The 14,110-nt window shown below is 43.9% G+C and overlaps 1 non-coding gene across 1 annotated transcript; it reads right to left on the bottom strand.

The window, feature by feature from the left end:
• Nucleotides 1–7,416: 7,416 nt before the first annotated feature.
• Nucleotides 7,417–7,488, bottom strand: TRNAA-UGC (transfer RNA alanine (anticodon UGC)). The gene has a single exon. It is a non-coding gene; the product is annotated as a tRNA-Ala (tRNA).
• Between the last annotated feature and the right edge of the window lie 6,622 nt (nucleotides 7,489–14,110).

Raw genomic sequence — 14,110 nt, 5'->3', positions numbered from 1 at the left:
CCGGTTAGAAACCAGGGGATTCTGCAATACATGCTGGTAAGGACATTTGACTCACCCTGGAGTCAGACAAATGAACAGAGAAGACCAAATAATAAAGAAGGCTCAAAAACACTTTTCTATGGAATTCATGCCTGAATACACTAATTTAGGGGGAAGACTATCACATGAGAGCATGGCTGTGTAAACGTTAAAGAAATGGTGGATGGATGCGGATTAGGAGATGGGGAAATGGATAAGAGGAACGGACAGGAAAAATGGAAAGAGAAGAAAGAGAGGAGAGAGAAAAAATGAGAGAGGAAGAGAGAGGGAAGAGATTAAACATTGGATCTAGAGCTCATATTGTTTTTTGAAAAAATAGTGTTAAGGCAGAAAAAGGTCTCCCTCCATTGCTGAAGCGGTTAGAAAACCAAACTCAGCCTGGAAATGGTGGGCTGAGCACTGAGCCAGAACCAGGGATGATGGTTCAGAACTAGTGATGCTCCAGGCCCCACCGCTACTGCAACTTGCTGCACACAAGCCACAACCACTCAGCGATCAAATGTGACGAATTCCTTCCTTCCCCATCTCTCAGGCCTGCTGGAAGGCTCAGAGAGAGATGAACGTAAATGAACTGTGAGGGCTATAAAATATTCCACACATGGAGTGTGTAAGGTGGAAAGAGTGGAAGGTGGTGAATTATTTATTATTCTCTGGCTCAAGTGTCAGCTGTTTGTAAGTCTTCATGTTTTCCAGCAGCTAAGGTACTCTCCACTGAGATTTAAATAAAATTACCTGGAATCCCTGTCCACAAACGGTAGTAAACCCAGTACTCAGAGGAGTCTTAGGGGGGTTACGTTTGTCCCAGTTCCCTCTACCTCCAGTTTCCTACTCTTGCTGAATTTTCCATCTCTGCTCCAATTTTCATCTACTGCATGTGTTGGACTTTCTTTGTCCATCACTGGGGCTAACCTAGGTTCCAGCATATTCCCCACAGTACTATGGACACTAGATTGGGCATGTACAGAATTTCACTGAGGGTTTGAAGACATAACGTAGTGTTATACTGCAGCACAGCAAATAACCTCATATTAAATGCCAGGGATTTCTTTATTAACAGTCCCTGCACCCCCGGGCACCAGAAATGCCTCACTGTTCATCTCCGCACAGAGAGCCACCATCATCCAGAAGCCAACCCCCTTCCCTCTCTCATGGCCCATAAGCTCCCAGCTCTCCAAATCTGTCACTATTCTCCCTGTCCCTCTTCTTTGGGTCTGGAAGAGGGGAATCTCAACCCTGGTTACACGTTAGAATCTCCTGGGGAGTTTTTTAAAAACAGTGATCCCGGACCTTACCCCAGACCAATTACATCAGAGGCTCTGGAGCTGGGACACACACATGCACATTTTTCCAAAGCTCCTAATGTGCAACCAACGTTGAAAACCACCTCCAGTGTAGCTCATGTAAGCCGTGCCCTGGGGCGAGCCCACCTTTCGTACTTAAAAAGTTATCAAGGTATTTTGCTGAACAAAAGGTAATTCTCTCCCTGAGAGAATTGCTGCCAGTTTTTTAATTGAACATTTATTTTTCCTGCCACAATTATTATCTTAAATTTGCCAACAATCCACATGTCATTATCCAGAGGTCAGGATCTTTCCCCAACGTGAGCATTTCTGGATGAGTCCCTTGCTCTCCGCTTCCTGGCTCATTTTCCCAGGTCACAGAATAGCAGGGTGGGCAGAGAAGAAACCAAGGAATCCACACAAAGAGGAACCTGGTTTCTTTGTTGAGAGTCTTTATGGCAGGTGGAAATTCAAAACTAAAATGGGAAGCTGACAATATTTTGGAATCATGTGGACAAAAACATTCTCAACCTTAGTGGAAAAAAAAAGAAGCTGTATAATGGTGTTTTGTCTTAAAAATAAACACAGAGATTTTTTTCTGAGTATTTCAGAAAATTTATAGCCTATGGAACAATGTCCCATATTTATATATAACCTCTCCTTTAGTCCTCCTAACAACCCTGTGAAGAAGGTAAGCAGAGCAGAAGTTATTATCCTTTTTTCCAGCAGAATCAATTCACACTCAGAGTATAAGTGACTTGCCCAAAGCCACATTGCTAGGACATGGCAGAGCTGTGGCTGAAAACACAGCCCTTATCTTAGTCAGCTCTGGCTGCTCTAACAAAGTACCATAGCCTGGATGGCTTAAAAACAACAGAATTTATTTCTCACAGTTCTGGAGGCTGGAGTCTGAGACCAGGGAGCCAGCATGGTCAGGTTCTGGTGAGAGCCTTCTTCAAAGTTGCAGTTAGCCACCTTCTCATATCCTCACATGGTGGGGAACAGAGAGCAGCAAGCTCTCTTGTGACTTATAAAGACACTGATCACATTCATGAGATTCACTAATCTCATTTCTACCTAGTCTTGCCTCTACCTTTGTGTTGGCTTGTTATCATGTCTCCCTTTATGCACATGTGTGTGTGTGTGCGCACACACACACATCCCTACCATTACAGGCTGGGCAGTCACGTTCCATGTAAGAATGCCACCTAACAAGAGAGATCACAGAAGAACATTAGGTGTCCAGGAACATCCATGCCTTCTGTTTCTTGAATGGGAGAAGAGAAAGCAAGCTTGGCACCTTTTGGCCAATTTCCCCTTTCGTCCCCTACTGTGTCCTCTTGCACTCCCCTTTGAGACTCCGCATATCTGCTCTGGCCTTTGTCTGAACAAGTCCATGCCACCGGTACCTGAGGGGAAAGCATTTTAGACTCTGTCTGTGTTGGGGAAAGGAAGGGTAATTCATAACCTCATAGAACTGGGCCTAGCAAACAGCTCCAGGAATGTTTGTTAACTGACTGATTCCTGGTTCTCAGAGCTGGAAGGGCTCAGTGGAGGTCTGGCTCATCTCCCAGCCTTGAGAGACGTAAGAGCTGTTAGAAGGCAGGCAACAGATAGGAGAGACTATGAGATGGCATGTCCTGCTAGAGCAGCCACCCCCACCCCCCTGTGTACAAATAAGGCCCTGGGTCCTTCTGTAGGGTCTCCCTGAGCCTGCCAAGAAGCAGAGATATCCAGTTCTCCACTCACAAGGGAAACTAAGTCCTGCTCCCTTTAAAGCACAGAGTTGCCATCATGAGGGTAAGTGTTCTTAGGGCTGTCAGGCAAGGAGGTGACTTTGAGGTGTCAGTCTCCTCAGGTGGAATATGTTTGTGGTTTTGAATTATTTCTACAAGTCCCTTCAGCTCAATGCTGTGCAGACAACCTTGGGTGAGAGCAAAAAGGAGGATGATGAGATGTCCAAAAATGCCTCTAAAAAACGGTTGTTTGACAGGACCTACATCACCACCTATTGCCGGAACATCAGAAAACCTCTCCCCCTCGGTACTTCCATCCTCCCCCTTGGGCTGCTCTCTGAGACCCAGGCTTGGGGACTGAACACATATGGGTCTAGTTGGTTGAATCTGTAGTTCTCTGAGGCCATAAATTCAGACAGCCACAAATCAGCTTCAGTGAAACTTCAGCCCCAGACACGCACGCGCTCCCATTCAAGTCCTGGTGTCCAGGCTGAAATATGGCCACATGTGTTCCCTTCTGCACCGCCGGCCTGCTGGAGATACCACCCTGTCAGAGATGGTTTATGGAGCAGCCGGGAGGCCAGAACACAGTGGCCAGCTACCACCCCTGCCAAGGCGCCTCGAGGCTTTGATCTGCTGGTAGCCCCATGTCACCATGGTTGGCAGCCTGTTCCCGCACAGGCCTGAAATACGACTCTCCAAAGCACCCCAGGCACCCTGGGTGCCCCTGCACCTCAACACAGCATTGTCAGTGCTGACTGCTTTTCTTCCCAAGTAACTTCTTGTGACATCATTGTCACCAGCTAAATACAGAGCACTCCTTGTCCTTTTCCTTTCTTGGTGCTGACAGCTGAAACAGAGCCTGCCCACTCTTCGCATGAAAATGCTCCTTCTTGGAGGCCCTTCTCCAAGAATCGCAGCTTGGGTGCAGGCAGGACATTAACTCAAAGCAAGTTTCAGACACTGAGTTTCCTGAATCCTGGGAGGTACCCTGGCCTAGTCGATCAGGAACAAATTTACAGCTGTCTCCAAAGTGGTTTGTGCCAACATAATGCCTTGCTGGCCCCAAGATAAGTGCAAAGGCTGAGCCGGTGTGGTGAGACTCACTTGGGTGAAGCATGTAGCCTGAGCCTGGAGCTCTCCCGCTGTGCCAGCAGGGCTCCTCAACCTTGGGTACGCCGTGCCCTCACTGTAGAGCTCTAAAAGAGACTGATGAGTGCCTGATCCCCTCCCCAGAAATTCACATTGGATTGGTCTGAGGTACAGGAATTTTCAAAACTCTTCAAGGGCTTCTCCTGTGCAGAGGGTGAGAACGACAGAGTGAAGATAGGTATCACTTTTTCCAGGTGTTTCTCTTTAAGGCCTCTCCTGGCAGGCCCCTGAGGAGAGTTCAGGAGGCCTCTCGAGCACTCTAATTACCATCCAATCACTCCCTCATGCACTCCTGCCATTTATTGAGCACTCGCATTGTGTTAGGCACTGAGTGTTAGTCTAGGTTCTCCGGAAAAAAAGACCCAATAGGATTTTATGTATAAATAAATATATATATAAAGAGATTTATTATAAGGAATTGGTTCATGAGACTATGGAGACTAAGACGCCCCAGGATCTGCAGTCCACAGCTGGAGGTCCAGGAGAGCCAGTGGTAAGTTCCAGTCTGAGTCTAAGTCCAAAGGCAGAAGAGGACTGATGTCCCAGCTTGAAGACAGGCAGAGAGAGTGAATTCTCCTTTGCGCAGCCTTTTGTTCTATTCAGGCCGCCAAGGGATTGGATGAAGCCCAGCCACCTCTGGGAGGCCAATCTGCTTTTCTAGGTCTACTAATTCAAATGTTAATCTCATCTAAAAACACCCTCACAGATTCACCCAGAATAATGTTTAACCAAATATCTGGGTACCTCGTGACCCAGTCAGTTGACACATAAAATTAACCATCACACACTGCTCTAGGCACCACAGGAAATGTTAAAAAGATCTGGACTCTTGCCCTGAAGGAGCTTCCAGTCTCATGACAATGCAGGATATGCATGGAAGAGCTCAAGTCTCCATGACATAGTGCAGCCACACAGATCAAGACAGTGGAAGCTCAGAGGAGAAACAGACCGGGCCTGGAATGGTCACCAAAGTCCTCCTGGAGGAACTGGGCTTGATCTGCACTAGGAGGCTGTTATGGGTTAAATTGTGTCCCCCAAAAGATATGTTTAAGTCCTAACCCCCAGTAATGTGATGAGAATGTGATCTTATTTGGAAATAGGGCGATTACAGATGTCATTAGCCAAGATGGGTTCATGCTGAAGTAGGGTAAGCCCTTAGTTCAATATGACTGGTGTCCTTACAAGAAGAGGCAAGAGGGCCGGCCCCATGGCTTAGTGGTTAAGCGCGTGCGCTCCGCTACTGGTGGCCCGGGTTCGGATCCCAGGCGTGCACCGATGTACCGCTTCTCTGGCCATGCTGAGGCCGCGTCCCACATACAGCAACTAGAAGGGTGTGCAACTATGACATACAACTATCTACTGGGGCTTTGGGGGAAAAAAAAGAGGAGGATTGGCAATACATGTTAGCTCAGAGCCGGTCTTCCTCAGGAAAAAAAAAAAGAGGAGGATTGGCAAGGATGTTAGCTTAGGGCTGATCTTCCTCACAAAAAAAAAAGAAGAAGAACAAGAGGCAAGAGACACAGAGAGATGACAGCCATGTGAAGATGGAGGCAGATATTGATGAGTCTACAAGCCAAGGGACACCAAGGATTGTCAGCTGCCACCAGAAGCTGGGCAAGGCATGGAACATTTTCTCCCTCAGAGCCGTCAGAGGAATCAACCCTGCTGACACCCTGATGTCAGATTTCTAGCCTTCAGAACTGTGAGAGAATAAATTTCTGTTGTTTCAAGCTATCCAGCTGGTGGTACTTTGTTATGACAACCCTAAGAAACTAAGACAGAGGCTAAGTCCAAAATGGACAAGCAGGGTGGGGAGGGAACCCTGAAAGGCCCAGAGTTGGGATTGAATAACGCATGGGAAGGACAAGAAACAACCCAAACCAGTAGAACAAAGAATTTCGGAAAAGGAATGATAGAAAACATGAATCAGAGCTGCCGCCTAAGACCTCATTTCCCTGGGGATCATATGGTACTTCCTTGTCCTGAGGGAAACTTCCCATCCCCTCGCTGCACCTCTCACCCATGTGGTGCAAATGGGAGCTGCCTTTCTCTTACCTGGTCCCTCCTCCCTGGCCACAGTGAAGGTGAGGGTGTGCATGTGACCCAAACATCCTACCCTGCCTTCCTGGCTTCAGTAGCTGATCCATGGATGGACACTGAGCCAAGGCAAGCCATTTAGAGGCTTTCCCTGGGACTTTTTATTTGTATTATTATTAAAATTGGTAGAAAAGAGCCCTTTTCTCTCTGTCAAAGGCCTATGAAACATGAACTTAAAGCTGCCCTCAGCTATGTCCCTGTGATGTAAATAAGTAAGGAGATAAAATGACCCTTATATCATTCAAGCCCTTGGTTCTAGACACTAAGAATTTTTTTGTGGTTTTTTTTGGTGTGTGTATGTGTTTTGCACCTGAATTTTAACTTTATTCCTTCCAAATTCTTCCATCAATTCCATGAGCTATCCCATTAACCATCCCCTTACACAGAAAAGCAAAAATAACTTTGTTTAAACTAACTCAAATGGATTTCTGTCATTTGCTACTGAAGAAGTCCCAATGAGTGCATCATGGGAGGAAGTCTATTGCCTACATCCTAAAGAGCTTTGATACCAGGCTGCAGGGTTTATTTTTAACCCTATTAGCTAGCAATTGTTAGCTAGAGTCTACAGATTCTGGCTTCAGGATTCCCCATGAAACTGGAGAAATTATGTGCAAAATGCACATGATGTACGCCCTTCTGGGAAGAGGCAGTATAGATGCCATCAGATTGTCGGTGGAGTCCATGACCCCCAAAAAGATTAAGAACCACTGATGTAGGCACTGAGAAGCCATTGCAAACATAAGACTCACAGAACATATTATTCTCCACTAACAATTATTAAGCATCCTCACATACCAGTCATTTATTCAACAAACATACTGTCAACCCCAGGGTCTAGAGCTGCTAGAAATGTGAAGATACATGTGATATAATTTTACTGTCAAGGAGTTGTAATCACCTTGGGGTGTTGATGGGCATATACATAATCGTTTTTTTCTTATTAAGTGGAGGAGTTTGAGCGATATTTAAACATTCCCCATAACTTACTACGCCTAACTTTAAAAGGATCCAATAGCCTGTTTATGTAAGTATTTTAATATTTGAAGAAAAGCCTACCAAGGATTAAGCAAGGAGAAATGAATTAAAATTCAAATTCCAAAGTTTACCTAGAGTGGAGATGCCGGGGATCGAACCCGGGGCCTCATACATGCAAAGCATGTGCTCTACCACTGAGCTACATCCCCAAGGCTGCATGTAACTTTAACAGAAGATGAGAGAAGGTAAATAATGCAATGGCAGTTCAAAGGCGAGTGCCTGGAACTTCTGAATGAGCAGCTGTATTGCAGTAAATAGAGCCCTGGATGGATTCCTCCCTCATGAATGGACCGTAGATAAGTCAGTGTCTCCGAATCTCAAGGTTTTCATTTTCTAAATGGATGTAAGAATCCTGCCAGACCACCTTATAGGATGTTGTGCAGTTCTAACAAGAGAGGAACTATCTGTTAACTTACTTAGAGCCTGGAAACCCTTGGATAAGATATACAGTGCCTTCTTAGGAGAAGCCTGCCTCTGGACCTAGCTCTTGCTGCTCAAGGTGTGTCCCTCAGACTGGGCTGACTAGCAGTGCTGGATCCCTGGGAGTTTATTAGAATCGCAGATCTCAAGCCTCATCCCAGACTTTCTGATTCCGAATCTGCAAGATCCCCCAGGTGATTTGTATGCAAATTAAAATTTGAGCTGAACTCATCTACATAGTTCTTAGCATAGTGTAATTATAATCTGACAGAGAAGAAAATCCTCCTTAGGGCACCTTTACCATAAAGGACAGATGCAGAGACCAGAGTTGCCCAGGTGTGCTGTGGGCTGGCTGCCACACAGATCAAGCTGGGCCTCCTTTCAACAGGGGATGTGCATGGGGGCATTAGTTGCCTGGAGTACAAGATGCAATGGCCACAGAGTGTCAGCCAACCCCAGCACCAGCTTTTGGTCCTGCCAGATCTGCTCCTGCACCATAGATATATAGTCTCCTTGAAGCTCCGCTCAGAGTGACACCGGCACACTTTGCATACATCAGCACACTAAGAAGAGGTTACCAAACATCTAGGGAGCACAGCTTGCCGTTTTCTGCTGGTTTGAGGACCAAGGGGCACAAGAAGGCTCTTGCAGTGCTCAGCACAAGCCCAACCGACCAAGGTGCCAGTGGGGCAGGGGGCTTCCTTGCTGTCATCAGCCCCAAGCTAGGCTCCAAATGACACAGCAGACAAATAGACAGCAGAGCCGAGGGTCTAGGGCAGCAAGAACTCAGGGGCTAGGGAGTAGTAACAGCAGTTAGGCCAAAAGGATTCCCTTGGCTCAGTTAGTTTTAGAAACACCACATTAAACAACGTTGAATTTTTTTCCTTCCCAGGAACACCTTTAATCTGCAGCATGCACTGTGAGTCTTCCAGAGGAACACACAGTAGGCTTTATTTCCCAAGCACTTTTGATCACAGAACCCTTCCTATCTGTGTTAGTCAGCCTGGGCTGCCATAGCAAAATACCATAGACTGGGTGGCTAAACAACAGGAATTTATTTCTCACGGTTCTGGAGGCTGGTAAGTCCAAGACCAAGGCACCGGCCTATTTGATGTCTGGTGAGAGCTCTCTTCCTGGTTTGCAGATGGCTGCCTTCTCCCTGTGTCCTCACATGGGAGAGAGAAAGAGAGGAAGCAAGCTCTCTGGTGTCTCTTCTTATGAGAGCACTAACCCCATCATGAGGATCCACTCTCATGACCCCTTCTACACCTAACTACCTCCCAAAGGCCCCATCTCCAAATACCATTACATTGCGGGTTAGGGCTTCAACGTATGAATGGGGTAGGAGGATAGACCATAGTACTATCCCACCTTAGGTAGGAAGTCTTCAGAGCAGACTTGGGAAAATACTAGGAAAGATGGAGGTGAGAGATTCCTTTGGGAAAGGAAGATAATCTATGAATGTCTGCAGCAGGAGTTCTAAGGGCTTCTTGTTCAGGGCAATTGGGTAATCAAAGTGCATAGGTGTTTGCTTCAAACATGCCAGATGCGCCAAGTTCGCTATAATAATAACCACCACCACCATATCTGAGTGCTCAGTACGAGCTGTAGGTACATCGTGAGCTAGGCTTTACATACCTTGTCTCATTTAATGCTCTGCACTGCTATTTGAGGAAGCTTCTATTCTCATCTCCATTTTCAGATGATGAAACTAAGGCTTATAAAAGTCAATGAGTTGCCTTAATTCTCACAACTAGTTAGTGGCAGCTAGTTAGTAGTAAAGCCACCCTAGATCTCTCTGAATTCAAGTGCCTGTTAAAATACTTTAAAAATTCCTCAGTCTCCGGCACCTTATGCCCCAAGACCTGCACTTAGACTTGTAGTGTCACCTTTCAGGTAGGAAGTCATTCCTGGTGACTCTGGGGAGCACACATATAGAACAAAGCCCCAGCATCATGCACAGCGTCCATCTCTGCTTAGTTTTGTGTTTTAGGTTTATCACCTCTGGCTTGTCACCATATTTTCATATACTGATTTCTTCTAACTCACCTTCTGGTGACTTTAAAGACTAGGAAATTCTGGAACAGTAGGCGCAGAGCTTGTGTTGATTTCTGATGTTAATTCCACCCCTCTACCTCCGTGATTAGCTATTTAGTTGGGTAAAATGAATAACTTCTGTGCTTCACACATCCATCTGTCAAGGCAATATTTTTATATTTATATTTCTTCAAAGAAGAAAACAACTTGTCACTCTGAATCAGTAAAACCGGCTTTTTGCAAAGGAACTGCTAAAAAGTGCTCCTCTGTGCAAAACGCTTCCACGGACTTGCCTCAAGCATACAGGGCAAGTACTTTGTCGTGAATGAATCCACGGATTTAGTGGGAATACTTTCTTCTAAGCATGAGGATCACCCGTCCATATGCCAACTCCATTTCCAGTGGAAGGAGAAAGAGTGAAAAAAAACTAAAGTCAGGATTTTTCAGATGCAAGAGAGTGTGGTTAAAAAAGATCTAGCCTGAGAGCAGGGAACAGAGTTTCCTGCCCTGGCTCTGCTACTAACAACTGGGTGACCTCCCCCCAATACACACCCCACTCCCCACCTCCTCACCTGTAAAATGAGAGGCTGGACCGCTAAGACCTCAGACCTACAGCTCGTGATTGCATGGGTGGTGGATCTCATGGTAACATTTGTACACCAGCCCCAGTTCAGATTCCTGGGAAATACCAAACCTGCCTAATTCACTCCAGGGGAGCTCCACAGTTTTGATCAGAAGAATCTCAAAATAAGAAGCTTTAACCTAAACCATTCCAGACAGATGGAAATTCTCTCTCTCTTTCAAGTACTTTTAAAAGGGTGTACAGAATACTGCACAGTAGTCAGTATTAGTGTCTAAACTGCATTCATGGTCCATAAGTTCTTCTTCATCTCTGGCTTAAATTTTTTCCACTAAAATAAAAAATTAGTACCAGCTTTCCATTATATTCTGGGTCACGGAATTATTTCTATTTGGTGATAGTAATTAAATTGCTTTCCAATCTTTCTTTCTTATTTTTATTATTAATTTTAAAATTATTAATTATTTTAAACATGTACAAAAGTATTGAAAATAATATAACAACCTGTATACCCGCTGCCTAGATTTAATACATGTTCCCATATTGCCATCTTTGCTAAACCAAAAAGAGCAATTGTTTTTAAAAGATATAAACCACTACAGATATGCTTAGTCGCCTCCCTATTTACAATCCACTGCCTTTCCTTCTCTGCAGAGGTAACCACTATTAGAAATTGATGTGTCTGCCTCTCCTGCAGGTTTTTATGCTTTTACTACATATGTATATACACATAGTAATATAAAACACTGTTCATGAATTTTTAAATATATATCAATGGTTCATATTGAAGACATCATTTTAAAAATTGTTTTTCTCAACAAATATTTTTAAGACTCAATCATGTATCATTTATTTTATCTGCTGTATGAATATACCACAAATGAGTAATTAAACTCATCCCAAGTCTTTTGCTATTATAGACAACACTACTATGAGGATCCTTGTCAAGTTTCCTTGTGCACATATAGGAAATTTTCTCTAGGGCGTATACACCAGAAGTGCTTGTACTGAGTTACAATTTTCCCAGGAGCAGACCATTTCCCATTTCCCACATCTTCATTCCTAACACGTAATTGTGCCAGACTTTTCTATTTTTGCCAAATGGATGAGTGTGAAATGGCATTTAATGTGTTCCTTCATTCTAGTGAGTTTGATCATCTTTTTACATTTTTACTGTTTTTATTTATATTTTCCTGTTTGTGACTTACCAAATAAAAATCTTTGGCTATTTTGTGTATCCAGCTACTTTTCTCTCCCTTACCGATTTGTAGGGATTTTTATATGTTCTGGATACTTAGCCTTTATTGACGTACGTACTGAAAATATGTTCTACCACGTGGCTTGTCTTTTCATTTTGGCTATGGTCTCTTCTTTCATGCAGAAATTTGTCATTTTAATGTAGGCAGATGTATCAATCATTTCCTTATGGTTTGCTTGCTCTGGGTTTTGTTCAGGTAGTCCTTCCCTCTCCTGGGGTCATAAGTATATTCTCCGTGTCAATCTCACATAGACCGCATGGTCTCAGTGTCTATCATCTTTCTTCCTCAGTTCTTTCAAAAGTATGATAAATATTATTTGTTGATATTGTGAAAGTAATATATGATTATTACAGAAGATCCAGGAAAAGCAGAAAGAAAACAAATCAGTACATTATTAGGTCACTTTTAAAATAATTTTTATTATCCTTTAAGGAAATCACCCACCAGGGCAACTCTATTTATAGCCTTTTTCTACATCACTGAAAGGAATATGTTACATGGTGGACAGGATTGAGCATTGGAGAAAGACAGACGTGGATTTGAATCTTATCTCTACCACTTTCTAGCTGATTTATCTTGCACACAGTACTTATTTCCTCTGAACCTCAGTTTCCTCACCTGTAAGATAAAGACTACAACTCCTGCCTTGGGTTGTTATGTCTCCCAATTTATATCAAATTTCACATGCCAAGCCTACAGCTGGCAAAATCTTTCCTTAAAGAATCCTGTGAGCCCCTGCCCTATTGTATACCGGTGTGCAAAGTGCCCTGGAGAAAAGTAAGAACAGAGCCATGGACATACTTATCAGCTCAAGCCTGAGTGATGGACAGGATCCCAAGAAAGACAAATTGCATGGAGTCAGTAAAGCTGCTACCAAACCACAGCAGTAACCATTCCAGGGTCTAGTCCAACAGTCACTAGACTCCTTCTTCTATCTATAAAAATGTACAACACAGACAGTGCCTAAAACGGCATGGAAATTTGCTGGAGAACAAAAGTCACCAGCTGATCTCATCCTTAGTACTTTCCCTGCTCAAAGCAGTTAGTTAGCAAAGGGGAAAACAATTGACTTTTTTTGGTATTATATAATTTCATTGTATTTTTGCCAGGTATCGGATTTCACCACCCACTGCCATGGTGTCACGTCATGAAAGAACTTATTGTTACATACACAAAACAGGAACAAGCTCATAACTTTGCAAGAAGTATAATTCCACATTCTTTGTCTCATTGTAATTGAAATCTTCAGGTTAATAGGCAATTACATTCACGAAACATGTCGTACTTCGAATGAACGTGGCTCATGTTGAGATGGCCCTTGCCTGAAGAAAGATTATTTTTAGAAAGCTTGGCAAAGGAAATTAAAGATTTCAGCCCAAGCATGCACTGCCAAATAACTAACTCCACCAATTCTTTATTACCAAGAAGAAAAAAAAGCAACAAAATAATAAAATCTTTCTTTTCACCATTTTGGGAATTATTTTTCCATGTCTAACTCCCTTCAGTTTTCAGAATCTCCTTCACGGACTTGTGGGAATAGCTTCCCTGTAGAATGGTTGTATTTGAAAGTCAAGCTGGGGGTCATTGGATTGGAATCCTTTGTCTTTCCATGTCTGGGAGGAATCATGGAGCCTCTTTGTTTAAAGTGAAAATCCCATTAAAGCAGGACCAGGTTCACTTTCAAGGACGCCAAGGCTGTGGACTTCAGATGAAGAAGAAATTCATGCCGTTCCGAAACAGTAAAAATCCTTTAAAACATAAAAACTAAATACCTATATGTACTCTTCATGGTTGTATAAATTCAAATTACTTCATTTTCTAATAAAGACTGAGCTTTAAATAAAATATGTGCTTGCTGGGCCAGGATTCCCCATATTGGGGACAATGGAATAAAATTCTGAAGACATGGGTTCCAGTCTTGGTGCTGAGACAGCTCTGAGCAGCAGTTCCACGAAACAGTTAGACCAGCATCTTTTTTGATGTGGTCCATTGCCTCCTGACTGATCTTCCTATCCCAGTTTCTCACCTCTTCTAACCCACCCTCTACACCAGAGGGTCTCAAAGTGTGGTCACCAGACCAGCAGCATCAATGCCAACTAAGACCTTGTTAGAAATGCAAAGTCTTGGGCCCCACCCTAGATCTACTAAACCATGAACTCTGGAATGAGGCCCAGCATCTGTGATTTTAGAGGCTCTCTGCAGGAAGCTGGTGCACACTAACATTGCAGAGCCGCTGGTCTACACTGATTCCTTACAGTATAAGTCAAAGCTCATTAACACAGCTCAAAAGACTGTTATGATCTGGCCCTCCTTGGGCCTCCAGATTCCTCTTCTAATTCTCCCTGCATCATCCCACTCCACTCCTGCAAAGACCCATACTACAGAGCAATACTCACTTACTGAGGTGCCACCTCCTCTATTAAGCTTTTCCTTCCTCTATTCCCATCCGGCTCATCACTTTGTCTTCTGGTTTTT

The sequence above is a fragment of the Ceratotherium simum genome, chromosome 11 (genome assembly GCF_057802395.1).
Source record: "Ceratotherium simum simum isolate JZ-2026a chromosome 11, ASM5780239v1, whole genome shotgun sequence".
Classification (NCBI taxonomy): domain Eukaryota; kingdom Metazoa; phylum Chordata; class Mammalia; order Perissodactyla; family Rhinocerotidae; genus Ceratotherium; species Ceratotherium simum.
The sequence above is the reverse complement of the archived record's forward strand: the minus strand, read 5'-3'. Positions and strand labels throughout refer to the sequence as shown.